Source organism: Rhinolophus sinicus, linkage group LG11 (genome assembly GCF_036562045.2).
Source record: "Rhinolophus sinicus isolate RSC01 linkage group LG11, ASM3656204v1, whole genome shotgun sequence".
NCBI lineage: Eukaryota > Metazoa > Chordata > Mammalia > Chiroptera > Rhinolophidae > Rhinolophus > Rhinolophus sinicus.
In genome coordinates this window covers 47,899,156-47,918,473 of record NC_133760.1, presented here as the reverse complement: position 1 = coordinate 47,918,473, position 19,318 = coordinate 47,899,156, and the positions used below count along the sequence as shown (strand labels likewise).

The window sequence follows — 19,318 nt, the reverse complement described above, 5'->3', positions numbered from 1 at the left end:
ATTTGAAGGCTGCAATTACGGAGCTGCCAGTCAGAATTCCCATTACAGACCTCGCTTTGAAGTTTGTGACTTGGATTCTTTAGCTCACACCATGTTTTGAAGTCTGACATTTGGATGCATGGCTTAGGATGATTCTTTCTTAAAAACAAAAAAGGCTTCACTTCAAAGCAGTAAATAGAGGGGGATTCCGAAGTTAATCCCCACGCAGGAGGAAGGGTGTCTCAGGTGGAGGGGGAGCCTGTGCTCGGACGGTTATCACATCCGCACTGCGTCCCAGGCCCTGAGGATAGAGACAGCAATAACGAAAGAAGAGCCAGGGGAGGCTAGTGACCTGCAGTGGGAGGAAATGCCACACTGCATGGCACAGCCTGGCCAGAGGAACAGACGGACAGGAAGCTCAGGGGTTCACGAAGGGAGGGTGAGGGGATGGTCGAAGTGTAGGGTTTGTGACGGGGAGGCTGTGGAGGGCGTGGGGCTACGTCTTGAGGAGGTGATGTGCTGGGCTCTAGCCCTGAGGCCTCTGGTTGTGGCCTGGTCCCTGGAGGGAAGGGCGGGGTATCTTTCTGGCCTCAAATCACAGCTCTGCCACCTCCATTAAAGCAGTTCTCTCTGGAGCAGATGCTGTCAGGGAGGAGGGAAGGTGGTCCTCTCTTCTCAGGCACTGAGTAGACAAATGCTGCTGCAAGAACGTGTCCTTAGCTCACACTCTGGGAAGCGGGTGCGGGGGGCAGGCGTGTGAGGTGTGGAGAGCAGCACAAACGGAGGAAGAGAGAAATGCTGCCCACGACTCCACTCAGTGTGGGCAGTTCTCAAGCAAGCGGAACAGAGCCCACAGAAGACAACTCTCTGTCCCTTCCATCCATCCACTTTCACACACGCCTCACAGCGGGAAGCCCCTCACTGAGCCCTGAGTGACTCTTGCATTTGAATCTTTATATTTTCTGTCCAGAGTGACTCCTAAACACAAAGCAACATTCCGTGCTTCACTGAAGAAGCAGAATCTATTCCAATGTCTGCTGGAAGTTTTCAAAGGTCATTTTGACAGCAATTTTCACCTTCTGTGACGACTTTAGCACCTAACTGCTATGTAAGATGTAACTCCAGGCAGCGGCTTCACTCCAACTGTGTCCCTGCACCCCCTTGTATTACCTAGTTAGAGCAAGAAAAGTCACAGCACATCTAACATGGGGGGGTGGAGAGGGGAGAGAGAGAGGGAGAGGGAGAGGGAGGGGGGAGAGAGAGAGAAAGGGAGAGAGAGAGACAGAGAGACAGAGAGGGAGACTGGTTTACTCAGACCCTCTCTCCTTCAGTGGGCCTTTGCTTCTTCCCTCCCCAGAGGCAAATACTAACCAGACATGAATGGCAGCCAACTGGTACTATCACTTAAATCTAACTTTTCTTTGGTCATTAATCCTGTAAATATGCCTATTCTAAGATGGCTGCAATTACCAATTTGCTGCTTGTCATAACAGTCATTAGGAGCAGAAAATATTATCAAATGACTTACAGAGAAAATCATCTGGGAGCTTGAATGTTTTTCTCAATGGCATTAGGACCCAGTGTCAGCTGAGCCAAGTGCCTGGCTGGACCTAGAGCTGGTCAGGGGTCTGGCTGGGGGAGCAGTCACAGGGCTGGCAAACGCTTACGAGAACTGATCGTGTTTTAACATTTTATTTATTTTTTTGAGAGCCGATTTCCTTGTGAGAACAATGCGAGGATGAGACGAGGTCCGTTGTTTCCATGTCAGCCCATGGACTGGTCCACCTGCCACTGCAGAGTCAGAAAAGCAGGGACAGGTAGTGCTCAGGCAAATGAAGCGAAATTTGCTTGCTACAAATGACTCCCCTTTATTCCAAGATTATATCCTGGTGGAAAGTGACACTGGATGGCAACTTACAAAACACCTTCAAGTAGCAAAATAAAAGAAGTGAGCAACTGGAGGCCTGTCTCTACAGTACTTCAGTCCTGTCCCGGCCGTGCCTGTGTCCCGGGTGGGTGCCAGGCGTCTGAGCAACTGACCTTTCCTGTGCCAACTCAGCTACTTTCACGCATTTAAAAATGATGTTTTCTGGGGGAGGTTCCCCTCCTCACTGGTGCAATTTGCCATGGATTGGCGGCTCTGAATGTAATGTGGATGGATCTTCAGGTATACGCATTTTGTAATTGTCTTTCACTGTTTCCTTCCACCTCTCCTCCCTCCCCACTGTCTCTCTACTTACTTATGGAGAGAGAATGGCCGTGCCAGGAGCAGACAAAGCCCCAGGGTAATCATGTTCCATTACAGAGAAGGTAACTCATTTTTAGCACATCTGTTTTGGGTGTTTGAATGGAGTCTTCCTGTGTGGGTCTTCAGACTTGCCCTCTCCTGCTGGCAAAGAAAGTGACGCCAGCTGCCCTTATGTAACATGCTTGGCCACCAGTACCTCTTCTGAGGACACGTGGTGTGAAGGCAGGAGCAGGTGGGTGTGCCTCTCCTGAAAGCTGAGTCCACACTGCTGGCACTTCACACGCCACTTCAGCTGACCCAGAGGGAGAGAAGGCGCCGTGGAGGGGCGAGGATACAGAGGGAGGCTGGGAGCGCACACTTGAGGTGCCTCTGTGCCCCTGCCGGGCCTGGCACTGGGCTGGCTGCAGAGAAGCGGTGATGTCTCAGCTGGGGAAGCAGGCGTCGCAGAGGGAGACGCAGACTTCCCGGTATCCGGAGCTGTAGCCGGTGAGAGAGGAGAGCGGTTAGAAGATGCTACGGGAGAAACAGGACTTATGCAGCCTCGAGCGTTGAAGTTAGAGTGGACAAAATAGCAGCAGCAAAAACCTGGAGAGGGAATCAGACGAAATGCTTTGCCTGCGTTTGCCTGGAGCTGAGCTTGTGACCTGGAGCTGGCTCAGGCAAGGACATTTGATTGGATTACGTTGACTGGAAAGCCCAGAGCATGTGGCTTGGGAAGAGCTGGATCCAGGCACTCGAGGATGTCACGAGAACTCTCACCTGTTCTGCTTTCCTTCAAGTCGTCTCCACTCACAGGCAGGTGTGTCCCTCCCCCCCACCACTCAGGGGACATGCGCCTTCTAATGGTTGCAGAAGTCTGCAGGCTGAGGCCCGTGAGTGCTGATGGCCCACTTGAGCCGTCTGTCCATCCTGGCTCAGTGACCTCAGGCAGGGGAGTGGGGCGTGGGTTGGGCAGTCCTGGCCATGTGCCTGCTGTGAGCACACAGTGGGTCAGATTCCTCCAGCCGGGCAGTATCAGCATGGGGGGGGCAGTGCCCCTCAGGGCGTCTGTTACCAGAGGAAGGCTGGAGGGCCGGGCCACTGCAGACCATGACTGTGTCCTCATCGCCTCAGGCAGGGGTGTGAAGGGAGGACGCACTCACTGCAGAGAGGGGCAGACTGAGTCAGCAGGTACCCGGAGGTGGGGTGGCATCTGTGCAGCGGCCAGAGGCCAAGATAAGCTTGATGGTGGGTTCTGACAAGGCGCCAAAGTGATTTCCTCAGTAGGCATCCCTCCCTTTCCATCTCTCCATAAACATGAAAATGGCCTGGTCTTCAACTGCACTCTGCCAGAAGGAGCGTCCTTTAATGAGTCCCCGCAATGGTGTCCTGCAGCCATGGCCACTGTGTCCAGCTGCAGTAAAACCTTCCTCCCACCATTGGCATGGGAAACCTTCCTTTCCTATGGCTTTCTAAAGAGGGCATTAAAACCACCCTTGGTGTAGGTGTGTCTACTTCCCTGAGAGGACAGGCAGGAACCAACATCCTCCAGCAGCAGCCTTTGGACAGGTACTTCTTTCCTTGCTGTGTGACCTCAGGCAGGCCCCTTAACTACTCTGAGCTTTGGTTTCCTTGTTTGGGAATGAGAATAACTAACTAAGATGCCTAAGTTGTGGGGCTCTGGCGATGATTAATGGGGTGTGTGCACCATGCCTGGTGTGTAGCTATGCTCGTCCTGCTCTGCTAAGGAGGCTGGGTGGAGGGGTGTCCCAGCTGAGGGGTGTTCTGGCGAAGAGGAAGGAGGTGTGCTGGAGCTGGAGTGGGGTGGGGGAGTTAGGGGGTGGGGGGCACTCCTCTCCCTCACAGGCTCTGGCTCTGTTATCTCACTGGCCTTTCGGGATTAGCATCTTCTCAGGCCCTCCCTGCCTCCTGCCCAAGGAGGGAGCTGTCCAAGGTGCTGACACAGGCAGCCACGTGTGGGCACTGGTGTGGAGGCCGCAGGCACTTCCCTTCTCCGCCGTTTTGCTGGCAGCTGGAGTCTGGTGAGCACAGCTGAGTGACCCTGCTGTGCTGAGTCACCAGAAAAGAATAATAGGTCTGCCAGGCCACGGGCAATGCTGACCTCTGTCTGCTTGGGTTTTCTGCCCACACACGATGCCTGTGGCTCTGGGACATGTGACCTCAAGGCCAGGACCGGCCACCCGCAGTAATGTTACTACCCTGTGCTTGGGGCTGAGGTGAAGTTCACTTCTCCCAGCCTCAGAAGTGTCCAGACGCCTTAGAGGTCCCCAGGGATCTCAGGAGGAACCTACGTGAGCCTGAATCTGTCCTGCCTCCCTTTCCTTCGCCTCCACCAGCCAGGCAGTCTGGCTGTCTCGACCCCTCAGCGTGTCCTCCCTGCCGTGAACACTGAGCCCTCACTGTGATGAGGGTTCCTTCCCTCTGCTCTCCCACTGTCTCCTCCCCCTGGGAGCTCATGCTGGGCCCATCTCCTTCCTACAGGAAGCTGCCTGTCTGGGGATTGGCGCTGGAGCACTGCGCACTGGGCAGTGTCTTCAGAAGGACCCCCATGAGGCCATCTCCTCCTCTGGGAGCTACTCGTATGGCTGACTCACTGTCTGCAGCTCTGCTCTGGGATGGGCACCACGGAGGGAGCTGAGAAGAGGAGGGCGGGCCCTGCCACCACGGACTGCCAGTCTCACCGGGCACCAGTGGTGAGTGAGGAAATTCACCAGTGAATTTGCATTGACTTTGAACATGTATTTGCATCTATTTACCAAGGGTGTGAAGTTGAATCCCCAGGCAGTTTTCAAACATCTCAGGGCTGTCACCCTTAAGGTCACCATTTCCTTTTCCTCTTCTCTGCCTCTGACACCCTCATGGTGACTCTGAGCTTCCTGTTAAGAAAGCAAAGCAGGGAAGGCAGGGGCTGGAGACAGTGCAGAGATGGTGCCAGTGAGGAGGAAGAGGGTCCTAGCCATCCTTCCTCGTCCCGGGGTCCAGCTTGGGGAGCTCGCTCCAAGCCCCAGTCCCAAGGGGTTAAATCTGTACCCTTCAGGTGCTTAGATCTGTACCATTAAGATTCACTGGAAAACTATTTGCTGAGTACATACTGGGAGCTAGGCTCTGCCCTCAGGGTGCCCACCGTCTGGGGGGAGAGACGACTGATGAGGAGACGCTGGCTGGGTCTGTGTTGGAAACCTTTGCTGGGCCCAGCAGAGGTCCAAAGGTGGCAGAGAGTGATGAGTTTCACCTGGCTGGGAGGTGGGGCTTGTGAAAACTTCCTACAGGAGCTGATGTTTGAGGTGAGCCTTGAAAGATGGATGAGAGCATGTCCCCCAGGTGGGCAATGGGGGCGCATCTTGAACAAAAGCCTGTGGATGTGGAATACCTATTGAGTGTCCTGGGTGGAGAGGAATGTGTGAGGCCGAGGTTAAGGAAAGGCAATGAGAGACAAGGCTACAGAATAAGTCAAACCTGAGAGGGCCTAGAAAGGACCCCCGAGGAGTTGAGGATTTGAATGGGGGTCCGTTTGAAGAGAGCTGAGCAGCGGTGTGATGTGGGCAGATTTGCATGTCAGTTCTTTGTTGTCTGGCTGTCAGCGCACCAGGCTGTCTCTCCCAGCCAGAGTTGAGCTTTTCAATGACTGGAGCTATAAGCCTTGTGTGAAAATTGTCACAGAACTCTGGCATGCGGGTGACACTCAGAAAAAGCACAGCCGTATGTATTCGGTAGGTGACGGTGCATGTCTGGGGTGGGGGCAGAGATGTGAGGTCCAGATGCAAGGAGCTGGCCTGTGGAAAGCTAGCATTTGGCCTGCTCAGAGCTGGACTTGACTTCCTGTGGGGGGAGGGGAGGACATCCTAACACAGGAAGTGAGGAGGAAGGAGGGTGTGGGAATGCCTGGAGAACAAACTAGCTCTGAGCCCCAGAGGTGACAGTGAGTCAGAGCAGAGAGCTGGGACTGTGGCCTCCATGAGCAGGCCCCAGAGGGCCGTGGGGGTCAACGGGACCATCACCCCCTCCCTTCTCTGCCCATGTGGAAGGGCGGGGCTCCCTACCTCCTACCCACACCCTCTCCAGCCATAAATAACCCAGGAGGAGAGCAGGGAAGATATTTCCAAAGCAATGTCGTGGGGCCACCTGGGGAAGCAGAACAAAGCAGGGGGCTCTGAAGCCGGCAGCTCTTAACGATGCTGGCTTTCTAAGTACAGAATTATGCACCATCCCCGGACGTGTACTATTTTTGTTATAGTCATCCATCACTGTAAATTGCCTGCTATTATTGCCGGAAATTTGTATTGGTGGTTCAGAGATGTTGGGCTTTATTTAAAAAGATGGAGCAAAATAAGGAATAAGTAGAAATTGCTGGCAGACCCCATTTTACAAAAAAAAAGAAAAGAAAAGAAAAAAGAAAAAATGAATCCCAAAACACAAACTGTGGCACTGACCTAACAGATACAAAGGAGCTAGCAGATCCAAGGGGCTCTCCCTTTCTATGTACGGTTGCCTGTGGGGTTCCTTGTAAGCACTAAGGTCCCCTGCATGTCTGCAGAGTGGAGTTTAGAGATAAGAGGAAGGCGAGAATTCACTTTAAAGCAGGATCTTCCTAAGTGTGTTTTATGGAACTGTGATTCCAGGGTTGCACAGTAGGACCCGTGATGACCTTGGGCCGGCCCTCCTTTCTCCGTTTGGAGATCCGCAGGGCCCTCAGCATGTTTGCAGGGTGGCCGCCCAGGGCTCGCCTCAGAAAGGTCCTGCGCCCGGTGCGTTGCTCTGCTGTTGTCTCTTGTAACTCTTAACAATGTCGGACCGGGGGCCTTGTGTTCTCATTTTGCACCAGGCCCCACAAACTATGCAGTTAGTCCTGAGCACATCTGATGTCCTATAGTAAAGAAACCCATTCATTCTGCCCAACACATTCTTTCCCAAAGTCGTTTGAATCTGAAGCATTATTTTAAAAGACGACGATTAAGAGCCTGTGGGATTTGCATCCCTTAGAAGACTCCTTACAGAAGGCTGCCCTAAAGTACAAATATGTCACTGCAGAGAGCGTGTGTAAAGATGGGGAGATGGGGTCTGGGGGTCCTAGAGTTCACCTCTGGTTCTTCCAGGACACTGAGCCTGTGGAAACCTGGGCGCCCCTCAGAGTGGGGTGGGGCTGGGGTCCCGGCAGAGTCAGACACACCGACGGGGGCTCAGATCCATCACTGCTCCCCAGTGTTGCCAAACATGTGGTTGGGCTGCTCTGAATGAGGTCATGCAAATGGAGAGACGAGTCAAGATGGTCATTTGATGGCACGTGGGCAAATGAAGTGTGAACAGCTGATTTGCTTCTCCAGCTCCTTATTTGTTTTCCTCTTCCCCACTTTTTGGGTCTCTTATTCTGGCCTCCTGGACCTTTAGCCACCTGTCAGACAAGGAGGGCAGTTTGTGGGACACCCCTAAAGAAGCACCAGGTGCCCATCTGGCTGGAGGGTGGGGGACATGCCCTTCAGGGCCTGTTCAATCTGCTACCCTGCCCAGCTGCCTGGGGACTTTCAGCCAGCTCCCCCGGCCTGCCTGGGGCAGCAGCTGCTTTCCACCACCAGTCCCAATTCTTTAGCCATGAGCTCTGTGGGCCCGCCACGGATGCCCTCCTCAGCGACCCCCCGAGGGCACAGCCCCCAGGACACAGCCCCACTAGCATCGTGTGACTGCGCGGTAAGGATGCTCGTTTCACCAGCAGTGGCCCAGGCTCAGCCCCCCTCCCCAGACCACCTCCGTCCACGTCCTCACCCAGCCCCCTCCTGCTGCCACACTGCCCTGCCCAAATCATACCAGCTCAACATCATATCACATCACGTCAACATTCATAAGATGAAGTTTGCACTCTGCCGTGGGACTTTCAAACCCACTGGTGACCCGGGGCCACTCTATTTTCCCAGCCCCATTTTTCGGGGTTCGTCATGCAGCCCATGAATTAATTGCATGCTCTGTCTGCCCTTTAGCTGCTGTGTACCTTCTCTCTGGCTTGTTCTGTGCCTTCCGCTGGGAAGGTGTCTCTCCTCCACTTCCCTTTCCATTGGGCTGCAGAGCCCGGCCCAGTGCCAATGTCTCCTGGTCCTCAGTTACCCTCCTTGGCACGGTCTCCGTTGGGCTTCCCAGAAAAGCAGGTCCTGGAATAAGGACTTAAGTGCAGGTAGTTTACTTCTGAGGCAACCTCAGGATGTGGGGAAAGTGAGAAAGGTCAGTGAAGGGTGCACTAAGGAGCGTGCTGCCTCCGTGGGTGCCCTCCGGGCCCATCTGTGATGCAGCCTGTGCCTCAGAATTGTCCCACCGGACGACCGGGGTGAGGGTGCGGCTCTGCTCCCCAGGGACAGGCTGGACCCAGGCACATGGCCTTCCTGAACTTCCTGGGGAGCCACAGGCAGCCGAGTAGCCAGTCCTTTGTGGCTTTGGCGAGCACCGCCCACACTAAGTCTGGGACACCTGTGAGCACAGGGTGTCAGCCCCTGCCTGTGTGCGGACTTCGATGGCCGAGGGGCGGCGTGGTGCATCCCGGCAGCGGTGACCGGTTTTCTTGGTGAAGGATGTGTTTCTTCCCCTGGGCTCCTGGAGATGGAAACCTGGCCTGATTCCTTCCGGGATCCTCCAGTGCCCATGCAGAGCTGGCCAGGCCCCCTGTGGCACCACGTTGGCACATGGGGTAACATCAGACATGCTTTGTCCGCTCTGTCGAACGTGCTTAGCTGCCCCGAGCAGCCTCCCCGCGTGTTTGCCAGCTGCCCACGTTCTGCCTTGTCTCTTTCTCTGAGGGCTGCCCAGCTCCAGGGCGGGGACCGCCACCAGCTTCTCTCATTCTGGCATTCTCCCATGCTTCATCGCTGCTTTGGATCTTCCCACTGCTGGCGAGATCACAAACCAAACATGAAAAACTTAGTCATCAGGAACCAGGTCAAAAATCAAGTAGGGGAAGGAGCGGGACGGGTGCAGCAGACCCTGAGCTGACTCCTTAGCTGCCACCCAGCGTGACTGCGGGAGGCCAGTCTCCTGCCCGCCCAGGTGGAGCGGGGCGTAGGTAAAGAGGTAGACTTCTCCTGGACCTAGGAGGTAGCCAGCAAGCCCCCCTCAGCTTATGGACTTGGGGCGGGCAGGGAGCAGGCAGAGGAATGCAGAGCCCGGGCCTACAGAGAGGGAGGCAGGATAATTCTACATTTGATTGCTGCTGTGCAAAGGAGAAAAGTGTATTCTAGGTGATTGATTATTGTGAAGACAGTAATTACACTGGAGTCCCCACCTGTAACTGGTCAGAGGTGTTTCTGCAGGAACCTAAGCTAATGCAGGCCAGCCGCTTTGTATTAGGTTGGTGCACAAGTAATTGCAGTTTAAAAGGTTAAAAATAATTGCAAAAACCGCAATTTCTTGTGCACCAACCTAATATAAAGCGGCTGGCCTGCATTAGCTTATTAGATGTATTCTACTCATTTAGCCTCGGAGCAGAAATGGCAAACACCGCAGAAACCGGGAAAACAAGAGAATGAAACAGGAGGGCCGTGAGCCGCTGGAGAGCAGTGGGGACTGTGGCACTAGAGCCTGGAGGGGCAGCCACAGCTGGCTGCTGTCCCGTGGCGTTGCACGTTCCGGATAGAGACTTAGGTTTGGAAAGACGTTGGAAATCTGAATTTGTGTGACATCTCCCAATTTGTAAACATTGGAAATCAGTTGAAAACATTACTGAGAAGTTTAGGCCATTGGCCTGTGGACAACGACGGTGCAGCGACTGAGCTGAGAATGAACAGTCGTGGACGGGAGTCGACAGGTCTCTTAAGCCTCCGAGTCAGAGTTCTCAGATGACCTTGGGCCATCAATGGTGGCTCACAGCACAGGGGCCTGATGTGTTCAGGGCCTGCTGGGCAAAGCCTGGACTAGCGCTGGCCGCTGTGTCGTGGTACTCACTGCCTGGGCATCGCGTAAAGCCCAGCCGAGCCAGCGTCTCACGGGGGCATGCCTGCCCCTGGTGTCACCTCGTCCCCCAGCTTAGAATGCAGGCTCATGAGGGCAGGGCCGCTGCCCCGTTCACCGCCTGGCACACAGGAGGTGTTCAATAAGTTGCTGTTATCATGAGCACGAGGTGTTCTCCCTGCTCCCGCCTGGCGCTGGACGTGGGGCTCTACTGGATGGGTTGTATGAGTTCGTGCAGGAAGTTTGTCTGGATAAGCAAAGGGGGCGTCTCAGGACTGCCGAGAAGCAGCCCCCGGGTAGGGAAATCCGGCCCCAGAGCCTTCCAGATGCACCATCAAGCCCACCCACCTCTGCAAACATTGCCGTCCTTCTGAAGTATCCTTTGTGCAGGTTTTCAGGCATGACCGTTCTGTGGCGTCCTGCGGCGGAGGCCACGTCTCTGCCTAATGGACCTTGATGTTATCACAGCCATTCCCACTCTTCAGCCTAATTTCCTGGCCCCTCCCCACACTGTCTGCCCCCGGCATGCTCACCTCTACAGGCCATGGAGCACTACCTCCTGCAGGCCTCTTCATTAATTCTTCGCAGGTTTCAATCGACAATTATGATGCCTCCCATTAGTCATCTCTCCGCTGGGCTGTACAATTTTAGTTCTCCTGATAGCAATGAATCATGGGACAAAGTGTTCATTTGCATTATGTGCCAGCTCTTTCAATCAAACTCTGTTTTTATAACACCTCATTGCAAGTCTCCTTAACATCTCTCTGTTCTGAATGTGAAAAAGCTCTAACGACATGGAGTCTGTCACCCCCACTCCGTCCCTCCCCCGCCATGCCACGTGAGGGCTCCGGCACCTGGTGCGGGGAGCGGGGCTGCACACTCCTGGCACCGGAGCAGAAGTGGGGAATCAGATCAAGACTCACTGGAGAGCTGACAAAAATTGATAATAATGACCCAATTTACATGGCAGAGACTCATTACCAAGCTAGTTACCAATACGTTGGGTTGCGGGACTTCTGCCAACAAATTGGGTCTCCTGTAGTGAGCAGTTTTTTACCAGCTCATAGGAAATCTTTCCAGCTTAAAAATACTTCAGGGAAATCAGTTTTGCAATGAAAAGAGAATAGTGCATCTATAGTCGTCTATGTATGTGGATGGGGGGTTTGCATATTGGGGTGCTGAAGACATCACACAGGCGTTTTCACTATTTCCTATCTTCTGCTTTTTTTTTTTTTCAGCACTGAGATGTGGCTGTGACTGCTTTCCAGAAGGCCCCCCAGAATGACTGCTTAACTTTCAGTGCAACCAGCCAAGCAATACAATTATAACTCACAGGGCGGTGATACGCTCACGATTTGGGGTCTGTGACACAGAGTGCAATCCTTGGAATCCAAAGAGCCCATGTGGCACACATTAGGTGAGCTGGGCAGGGGACAGCACAGGAATTGAATGTTGACCCAAGGGGACAAAGTCCTCACCGCAAACCTGTGGTTTTCATTACGTGGAAATTTCTATCAGAAGGTGTCTTCCTCCACTCAGGTTGTTTTCACCAAGTGCCAGAGGCACCTGAACAGCAGAAATCTATTTCTCACAGGCGGAGGCTGGAAGCTTCAGATCCGGTGCCAGCGTGGTGGGTTCTGGTGAGGACCTGCCTCCGGGCTCATGCATAGCTGCCTTCCCTCTGTGTCCTCATGTGCTGGGAGGGGTGAGGCGCTCTCTGGGGTCTCCTGTACGAGGCGCTAATCCCGTTGTGAGGGCAGAGCCTGCAGAACACCCTACTGCTTGCAGCTATCACCTGAGCGTGTAGGATGTCAGCATATGAATTTGGGGGACACACGCCTTCGATCTGTTGGCTCTGGTTTGCCACGGGGATATTTCATTCAGTTCTCACTGTGTTTCATGGTCTCATTGTGTGTGGACAGTTTCAGGGGGCCAGAGTCACTGTGCTGGATGCTGGCCGTGGGGACGAGTTCAGATGAGAGCTGGCTGTTTGCAGCCCACACCCAAGCCAGCGCTTCCTCACAGAGGTGATGTATGAGGTGTTCAGAGAGAAATAAGTCTGCGTGCACTGAAATAGGGGCCATTTTGTTCATGTGTTGAAGCGCGTTCAGACAGTATGTCATGTCCTGAGTCACGAATTGTCCATAACAAGGCCCTATAGATTGACAGCAGTTTCTTTGGGGAATGAGGGAGTCTGGCTCTCTCTCCTGTGGATGTGCTGGGGACAGAGCTCATGCTCCAGATGTCGGTCTGAACTGAAGCGACAGGGGCCAGCTTCCTGCTGTGGGCACCATTGCCTTCCAGTGGCCGCAGGGAGGGGCCTCTGGGGGGCATCCATCCGTGGGGACACCCAGGTCCCCCCAGCTGCAGTCCTGCTGAGGCCCCTTAGAGAACCCTGCCTGTGTTGCAGGTTTGTGTGGGTGTTGCCTCCTCCCCCAGGCTGTTCCCTCCTTGGAGACAGAGGCTCTTTCTGACTTTGTCCACCCCTCATCTGCATATGGCTGTCATGTCGTCAAAAAGCCTGGTGACTCCAAGTTAGATGCGTGCAATTTGGCGCCTGACGGTCCCGGGTTTTCTCCCAGTCTTTCCTCTTCCTTCACAGCACCTGGGGCAAGGGTAGAACATCTCGATTCTTCAGTGTCTTTATCCATAAGCTGAAAATGATCACACCTTCCTTCCAGGGTTTGTGATGCTAAGAGGAGGTGCCATGCGGTGAAGCTGTGCGGTACCGGCCCCTAGGCACGCACCAAATGCATAACAGCTACCATGTTATCGGGTTGTCCCAAGTCCACCCGAGGTCAGAGGTGGAAGCAGGACTTCTGCCAGGAGCCTGGCTGCGGCCTGTTTGGCTGCCTCTGCTGTGTGTTCTCAGGTGATGGACCTCTACTAGCAAAGCCATGTGATCGAAGGAGCATTGGTCAGCAGCAGAAGCTCCACCAGAACCCGAAGGGTCAGTGCTGGTCAGACAGCGTCCAGAGGCGGCTACTGTGTTTCCCCGAAAATAAGACTGGGTCTTATATTAAGGTGTGCTCCCAAAGATGCATGAGGGCTTATGTTCATCCTGAAAAATGGTGCTAGGGCTTACTTTCCGGTTAGGTCTTATTTTTGGGGAGACACGGTAGCTCTACCTTAGCCCACAGCAGCCTCAGGAAGACTACAAAAGATAAATGACCTGGGTAACGGCAGCAGAATCAACACGCCACGTGTTTGGTCCTCAGTAGGGCACTCAGTCAAAGATGCTAGTTCAGGGGCAGCTTGGTCTGACCAATGACACCTCTTTGGGGAGATGCCGAAGGCAGAGGTGGAGAGGTGGGGACCATCTTCCTTCTCCAGTGCCATGGTCTTAGTCCTGATCCAGAATCTTCCTCTCAACCTATTTTGGGGCTCCTCTTGCTCCCTGGGCCTGGTTCTCCCCATCTGCACCACGTGGGACTTAGGGGTGATGCCCCAATGCTCCCTGTGCTCCTGTGACACCTGCCAGCTCGGTCCAGACAGGTGGCTTTGGTGGCCATAGTCTTCCATCTTTTGCCACTCCTGGGACCTTCAGCCTGTAGACGTGTGTGGGACCCTAGCCAGCACGGGGACCCTGGGGAAGGAGTCTCAGGAGATTGGAGACAGGAGGGTGGATGTGGGAGGAAGGAACTAACAAGACGACTGTCCCGTTGGCCACGGAGAGACCATGAGACCTCTCAGTTCCTTATTGCAACACAAGTCCTCTAACCTGTGAGCGTCGAGCAGACGCGGGGGACGCAGCAGGGAGTACACTGAATTCGCCCCCCACAAGAAGCGGCGGGTGCCCCTCCCTCCCCCGAGGGCCGGAGGCCCTGCCAGGCGCTGGGCAGCACACATGTGTCCAGGACTCAAGAAGCCCTCGTGCATCTGAGTGAGTGGGTCCATGGCTGTCATTTTGATCCTTTCGGCTCAGCCACACGTCTGCTCCAGCGTGAGAACGAGAGAGGAAGGGCTGCTCAGGAAAGTTCTTTGGACACTTGCGGGTGGCAAATTGGCACTTCTCATCCTGAATGTAGTCACTGAGTCTCCAGAAGGTGTGTATTTAGTTAATTAACTGGGAAAGTGTCACCTGTGTTCCCTGACAGCTGTTCTGCTGCTGTCACAGGGAAGTGGGCACAGACGAGGCCAAGGCCACTGGATTAGCACCCGTGGCCACACCCCAGCCTGGCCTTCTGCGCGGATGGTCTCTGCACTCGGACTCGACAATTTGGGGCACACTGAGCTGTCCTAGTTCCTGTGACTCCCTGGGGACGGGAGTGGACAGCCCCTCCCTATGCGGGGACCGGGGGCTCGAGCCCACTGGCCTTGGCTCTGACCTCCAGGGCTGCCTTGGGCTGCGCTGTGGGGAGAGATTTCCCTGTTTACTGCAGAATCAGTCACCCAGGGAGACTGTTCAAGTACAATATGTCACCTTTAAGGGTTTGCTAATTGAACAACGTGGGGGATTCCTGACGATCCAAGCCACTTGGAATTGCTTATTTAGAGAGAAATCCAAATAGGGACATTTTCTAGGAAGGAAGGAAAAAGCAGAATGAATGAGTTGTTGTGGAAAACTGTTTCCCTTCCCGTAATTCTGACGATGGAAAGTTCCAGAGCTCCGGCTCACTCCGGTCACTGGGCCATCCAAGTCCTGCAGGGGTGCTGTTTCTCCAAGCGGGCTACCAGCTGGGATCCAGGCTTTGTCACAGTGAGTGAGACACCTCGTTCCCTCCTTTGTGTCGTCAGCCTTTCTGAGAACTGACATTCGCTTGTGGTGACCAGAGTGAAGTGGAGGATGAAGCCACGTGTGTGTGTGTGTGTGTGGGGGGGCATACCTGTGGGTTCATCACTTTAGGCAGAGATGCCATGAGGCCCCAAGAGAGGCGGGGCTGCTGGCCTCCAGGGGCTCGGCTGGGGGCCAGGACGCAGGGCTCCCCTAGAGCTGAATGCCCCGCACAGCCTTCTCCACTCCCCCCTGCCAGGCAGAACACCAAGACCACAGGAGCTGGAGCTCAGGGAGGAGAAACCCTGGGTGAAGCAGCCAGGAGACGCCCCCCATGTGGGTCTCTCTGAGGCTGCCTTGGAGATGAGAGTTTGGTCATCGTCAGAGGACAGGGGAGCAGTGGGAGGGCTCAGGCCCAGAGACCAGGCGGGGTTTGCTGGGGACCCACCAGGCTGAGTCTGGTGACTCATGCAGGACCTGGGGAATGGCAGTGCAGCCTGAGGTGTGACATCATCCTCGGGTCCCTGCGCGGCCTCTAGGGGCTGGTGAGCTGGGCAGTGGCCTGAGGAAATTTGTGGATAGCTGCTTATCTAATTTATTTGGAGGATCAGACCTCAAACTGACGATTGCAAGTCTAGCAGCAAATAGTGGGGGACATGAGCTCTGGCGTCAGGGCCCAGGCCAGCCCCCAGCAGTGCCCTGCGTCCCACGGCAGTTCCTGCCACAAGCCGGCTTCATCCCAGAATGGGACTCAAATTCTCCAAGCCCAGCTGCCCTTGGGCTCCACCTGTTCCTTCCTGGGAGACGGTTTTTAATTCCCAGCCCTAACCTTGAGCTGGCTGCGTAACCTTGCAGAGCGGCTGGCGTCTCCTTGGAGGTGGGAAGGGTGACGCCCTTGCAGGGCGCTTGGGGTGAGTGTGGTCAGGTGTGGGGTGCTCAGTGAATGCCAGGTCTCTTCTTACCTCATCCTTTCAAATCAAGACCATTATTATGTTTTTCACTTTAATTGACTCAGCATGTCACTGAGAAAGTAAAAACATCACCACTTACCTAATGACCAGGCTATGTGGTTGCCTTAGTCTGTGATTCTGTCATCTTCTCTAATAAACAGATGGTCCTCCTTTCTCCTTCCTCTCTGCGGACGGATCGGGAAGATTTGCAATGTGCAAAGCAGGTGGATTGATCGGATATTGATCAGGAGTGAATTATGAGCCCTTCAGGTAAAAAGCTTCCCATAAACACAATTTAGTCGCTGGTGCTGCCAGCCTCAGCAGCCCGGACACGACCGTCTCAGGACCCTGCAGCGAGGTAATCAATAATGTTAGTATTAGCAGCACAGATTGCTTTATTGGGTAGCTCTTCGGGGGTGTGCACGTGGGCTCCCCACACTTGCCTAATGTGGGAACAACAGTGATCCATGGGGGCTCAGGTGCCACGTGCGATGGGAGGATGGTGGCCTGGGTGTGTCCCTTGCTGACAGGACACAGCATGTGTGCGTGCATGTGCGATGGCCCTTTGCTCGGGGAGGTGAAGCGTCACATTCCTGTGCTAAGGACTAGCCATTTCTCGTGACGACAGCTTCTCCTGCCCACTCACAACCTCCCTGGGACAAGGTCTTACCACACCCCACTGGAGGTTGTTCTCATATACTTGCTCGTCCAGTTAGGGAGCCTGTCCTTGGAGGCCACGCTCCCAGTCACTGGGGAAGACATCAGGATGGAGCCTGCAGGGGCGCATGGCGAGGCCACCGTCAGCCAGGTGAGGAGACTCAGTAGGAGGCACTGCCAGCCGCGGGCTGGGGCGGGTTGGCTCTCCCAGTGCTGCCATTTTCCCGCCCTCATTTCTTGATGAAGGAAAGGGCAGCAGGGTCTGACATTCTGTCATGAAGCCCCAGTCAGCACGATGTCACCCTGCCCCGTGCCTGCTGCAAACCAGCACCTGCAGCTGGGCTGGTGACAAGGACGAGGTCCCCACTGGGGTGATGAGGCGAGATCCATTACTGACTTGTGGCGCCTGGAAATGCAAACCTATCCATTAATTTTGAGGAATTTGTAGGGAAAAAATGACATCCTCCATTTCTGTTTGTCCCTCCTACCTCTCGCCCCAACTTCCACGTGCGTCACTAACGGGGCTGACAAGGAGGCCACCTGTCCTGCGGCTGTTGGGTCCATGCATCCAGGTGACCTGAGACTGCTGAGCCAGCCGGGCTGTGGAGCAGCGCAGGAGAGGACAATGAAGTCACCGCTTTCACTGAGCGGTCGCTGTCCCCCAGGCACTGTGCTCAGCGCTCACGGTGAGAACATGTGGCTTACGGTCGGGGTCTCTGGAAGCAGAGCCCACGGTGGGGATTCCTGTCCAGGGGTCTTCCTGAGGGACCGAGGGGACCAGCGCAGGGCAGGAGGGACGCCAGGCTGAGATGTGGGCTCAAATCAGCCTGATATCCGAAGGGCGCATGGCCCCACAGACTTCTCGGCACCTTGGGGTGAAGGGCGAGGCTTTCGTACCCCTTCCTTTGGCTGTAGGCCACCCTAGGAGGGGGCCCGTGATCTCACAGATTCTCCGGAGAAGGGGCGGCTGTGAGCTGTTAGCAGCCCACGCTCCGTCTCCAGCAGCAGGGACCAGGGCAAGGTCTGGCACGGAGGACCTGGGCGGGCCCACGGGGCTTCTGCGGTGGGCTTTGGAGCCCGGCTGCCCGCATCTCAACCTCTGTGCCTCACTTTCCTCACGTGTAAAGTGGGGGCATAATCATGCCTCCCTGAAGAGGTCTCGAGCAGGGCCGGCCCCAGCCAGGGATCAGTGGCCAGGAGCTGTGACGATCAGTAGTCAGAAGGTGGGAACGTCCCTGGCCTCCCCGGGTTCCCCCCACAGGCCTGGGCACAGAGCGGACTGGCAAGGGCCCTCCCATTGTGACAGGAGCCCCCCTTCCTGGGCTCAGCAGCCCCCAGGATAAGAGAGGGGCCAGGGCAGACAGGCTGAGCTCTGGATGGAGAGGAGCAGCCGAGCATCTGAGATGTCACGCGTCTCCCCAGGATCTCGGAGCGGGAAGCTCGTCCAACGTGGATTTTTCATGCTCTTCCGAAGGAACCTATAAAAATTCATACCATTTGGTTTGCAGACAGAAACTTTGCTTTTAAATCTTTGAGTTATTTCCTTTTTCCTCCCTTTTCAGGGCCAAAGTTATTTCAAAGGAAAAAGGCGCAGAGGGCGGGAGCCATTGCATCTGTCAGCTTTATTTCCCTGTGGGTTTGTAACCGTGGGGAACTTTGCTTAAGCCCGCATGACATTTGTCACTTTGCTATTGCTTTCTTGCCCAGAGGGGCTCTGTCCTCACTGGCACATTTTCCTTTTTATCTGTCTGAGAGGAATATACGAGCACAAGGAAACGGACAGGAGGGGAGGGGCCTGCATTTGCATTTCCATGCACACTTTCCACCACCAGCCCTGTCAGCTCCTGCTGCTGCCCCCACTAGGGCTGACCGCAGAAAGGTGGGGCCTGTTCCCTGGAGAAAGGGCCCAGGTGTGCTCACCTGAGACGAGGACGCCTGCCTCTGTGTGCCCGCCTGTCTGTTCTTTCTTGGGTGTATGTAGCCAGTGCTAACTGCTGCCTGCCACATGCTGGGTCCTGGGTGACATGCCGTGGGTTCTGCGGTGAACAGCTCAGGTAGGACCTCTGCCCTCATGGAGCCCACCCCCTCCTGGACGATGTGTGCAGTGACGGAGGTCAGCATGTGGGACAGTGGCAGCTTAGGGACAGAAGGTCCCTCTGTGGGAGGGGCTCACAGAGGTCATGCTGCCTGAGCTGGCTCCTGAATGGAAACTAGCTGGGTAGAAATGGGGAGGGGGTTCCAGGCGGGCTCATCGCTGAGTAGTGAGAAAAGGTGGGGCATTCCAGGGGTTGCTGGTGTTTGCATGGCTGGGGCATTTGGGGCCATTGGGGGGTTGGGGGCAGTGAGGGCTGGAATTTAAGTAGCACCCAGATGACAAAGGCCCTGCGAGCTGTGCTAAGGATGGTGAACTTTGTCCTGGCAAAGGACCTATGGGTGACAAGAGAGAATGGCACACGGTGAAGATGAAGTGGACGGGAAGCCTGAGGTGGGGGCGCGCCCGCTGAGTTCAGAAATGATGGCAGTTATCGGAGAGCGAGGCAGAGAGGATGCCAGCAAGGAGAGGAAGAGCAACCCTGTACCCAGCTGATTAGATGGCGGATAAAACTTGGAGCTTCCTGGCTTCTGGGCTGGGCAGGTGGTGATTCCACATGAATGAGACATCCCAGGTGGAGGAATGCTGTGCGTCCCCAGAATGTACCAAGCAAGTATTTGATGAGTGCACAAACGTGGGTTGTTAAGATGGACTGCCCATTAATCTAGAAGTTCAGTGCAATTCCAATAAAAAATCCAATACAAAATTTTATGGAATTTGTCAAAATGATATCTAAAATTCACTTAATTTTAAGT

General features: G+C 54.9%; 1 long non-coding RNA gene across 2 annotated transcripts; it reads left to right on the top strand.

Moving 5' to 3' along the window:
* The first annotated feature begins 1,710 nt into the window (after positions 1–1,710).
* LOC141567532 (uncharacterized) lies at positions 1,711–18,759 on the top strand. Of its 2 annotated transcripts, XR_012490236.1 has the most exons (7): positions 1,711–3,026; positions 4,709–4,920; positions 11,389–11,567; positions 11,690–12,177; positions 12,832–14,849; positions 15,976–16,622; positions 17,044–18,759. It is a non-coding gene; the product is annotated as an uncharacterized LOC141567532 (long non-coding RNA). The 2 variants fall into 2 exon arrangements; XR_012490235.1 differs by having other exon boundaries at positions 11,690–14,849.
* Positions 18,760–19,318: the final 559 nt, after the last annotated feature.